The 2,500-nt window shown below is 43.7% G+C and overlaps 1 protein-coding gene across 1 annotated transcript in view; it reads left to right on the plus strand.

Moving 5' to 3' along the window:
- The window catches only part of LOC122253480 (uncharacterized), a 71,146-nt gene that overhangs the window by 1,113 nt on the left and 67,533 nt on the right, over positions 1-2,500 (plus strand). The gene's annotated exons all lie outside the window — the stretch shown is intronic.

Genomic DNA, 2,500 nt, shown 5'->3' on the forward strand with positions numbered 1-2,500 from the left:
CGCACACGCACACGTACACGCACACTCACACGCACACACGTACACGCACACTCACACGCACACGCACACGCACGTACACGTACACGTACACGTACACGTACACGTACACGTACACGTACACGTGCACGTACACGTACACGTGCACGTACACGTACACGTACACGTACACGTACACGTGCACGTACACGTACACGTACACGCACACGCACATGCACACACACATATATTTATATATATATGTATATATATAATATATATGTGTATATATGTATACATACATACATACAAATAAATATGCATATATATGTATATATATATATATATATATATATATATATATATATATATATATATATATATGCGTATGTGTGTGTGTGTGTGTGTGTGTGTATGTATGTATGTATGTATGTATGTATGTGTATGTATGTGTGTGTGCGCGCGTATGCAAGTGTACGCGCGCATGTGTGTGTGTGATCTATCTATGACAGATGTATCTGGCATAAAAATTGTATATTCACCATTGTATTCATCGGTTTTGTTTTTATTGAGTGTTAATCTATCTTTATTTCTGTCAACTGGTGCATATATGCGCCATATTGTATAATACAGAGTTTACATTATGTTTACCCTGTCACTTGAACCATGTAGATTATATTTCATAAATGTTTACAGTGCGAGCCAATTAGTAAGTCGGCGATATGATAGCGAATAAACAGTTTTGTGACACGAATTATGGATGGATTTATTCCGTAAAAAAATCCGGTGTTAACAACTTATAATGGTTTTATTTTGTCAGACTTTTACCCCCCCCCCCCGCTATCCCCCCTTTCTCTCTCTCTCTCTCTCTCTCTCTCTCTCTCTCTCATTCTATATCTATCACTGTCCGTCTCTCACTCTATTAATATGTTTCTCTCTCTCCGCCCCGTTTATAAGTGCAATCGTTTATACGGCCGTGGGTAAGCTGTACAACAATTTTGTTTCCGTTAAGACTTACGGAAAATGCCTGTTCATTTTTATGCAGTGTCCGTTAGCTTCCGCGTGTCTCCAGTGACCCGGTCTCGAACCAAGTTATGGGACGAAGAGTTGAACTCGCTAAGTCAGAACGAGAAGAACCCGTTTGTTGCTTGACCTGCGAATGGACACCGACTCTGGAGTGACCGTTGCTTTTGTATATTTTGAAAAGTGTATTAAGTGCCCGATCTTTTTGTTTCTTCATATATTTTTGTACATTTTTGAAGTGTATCCATTTCATAGCGCAAAATGTAGCGACTGCGTCCGCAAACCGTTGCTAAACATTCCATTATCAGCAAATGGAAGGCGCATGTACCAATGGCTAATGAATATGCCTTTCCGCATATTAATTAGACCAATTTAGGACTACAGCTGCCACTGCCTCCAAGATGTCCCTCATATTCTTGGCCCTCGCTTGTGGCATCAGATGACCACATGGCGCCACATGTCAAGACGGATTGATGGATCATCAGGGTGGACTGTCTGGCAACGGGGGAGAATCAATGTGTAATCATGGCACTAGTGAATGTGCTAAGCAAATTAGGATGGCTCTTGGAATAACTGGAAGGGAAATGATTGTAGCGACAATGGGAAATTGAGAGAGAGAGAGAGAGAGAGAGAGAGAGAGAGAGAGAGAGAGAGAGAGAGAGAGAGAGAGAGAGAGAGAGAGAGAGAGAGAGAGAGAGAGAGAGAGTGAGTGAGTGAGTGTGTGTTATTGTGTGCGTGTGTTTATGTCACGTAACCAGCGGATATTTGGCAGATAATCAAAGTGTCAACCAGTGTTCTCTTGAATGTCCGTCTGCCTTTTGTTACAAGCGGAGGTAAAAGTTCAAATTACGATAAGAACAGTGATAACAGGTTGGCAATCCTGAAGGTGATGTTAGTGTGTTAATAAAATTTGTGGTGACATTGGTATCAGTGATAAGAATGACAATGTAGAGAAAAATGGAATCTGTGACATTGTTATTAGAATAATAAGAAAGGTAAGGAGTGAATCATTGTGGTAGGCCTAGCTCTAGCGGCCGTGCATCATATTGTTTTTTTTTCTAATAGGCTGTAGAATGTTATTACTATGCGTAGGCTTAGATTTGCGTTATCTGGAATTGAAATTTCTCTCTGTCTCTGTCTCTCTCTCTCTCTCTCTCTCTCTCTCTCTCTCTCTCTCTCTCTCTCTCTCTCTCTCTCTCTCTCTCTCTCTCTCTCTCTCTCCCTCTCCCTCTCTCCTCTCCCTCCCTCCCTCTCCCTCTCCCTCTCCCTCTCCCTCTCCTTCTCCCCTCCTCTCCCTCTCCCACTCCCTCCTCCCTCTCCTCTCTCTCCCTCTCCCTCTCCTTCCCACTCCCACTCCCACTCTCACTCTCTCACCCCCACTCCCTCTCCCTCTCCCTCTCCTCTCCTTCCCTCTCCCCTCCCACTCCCACTCCCACTCCCTCCCCTCCCACTCCCACTCCCACTCCCTCTCCCTCTCCCCTCCTTCCCTCTCCCTCTCCCT

This window comes from Penaeus japonicus, unplaced genomic scaffold, assembly GCF_977035675.1.
Source record: "Penaeus japonicus unplaced genomic scaffold, GWHDUDI00000001_assembly GWHDUDI00000031, whole genome shotgun sequence".
In the NCBI taxonomy this organism is placed as follows: domain Eukaryota; kingdom Metazoa; phylum Arthropoda; class Malacostraca; order Decapoda; family Penaeidae; genus Penaeus; species Penaeus japonicus.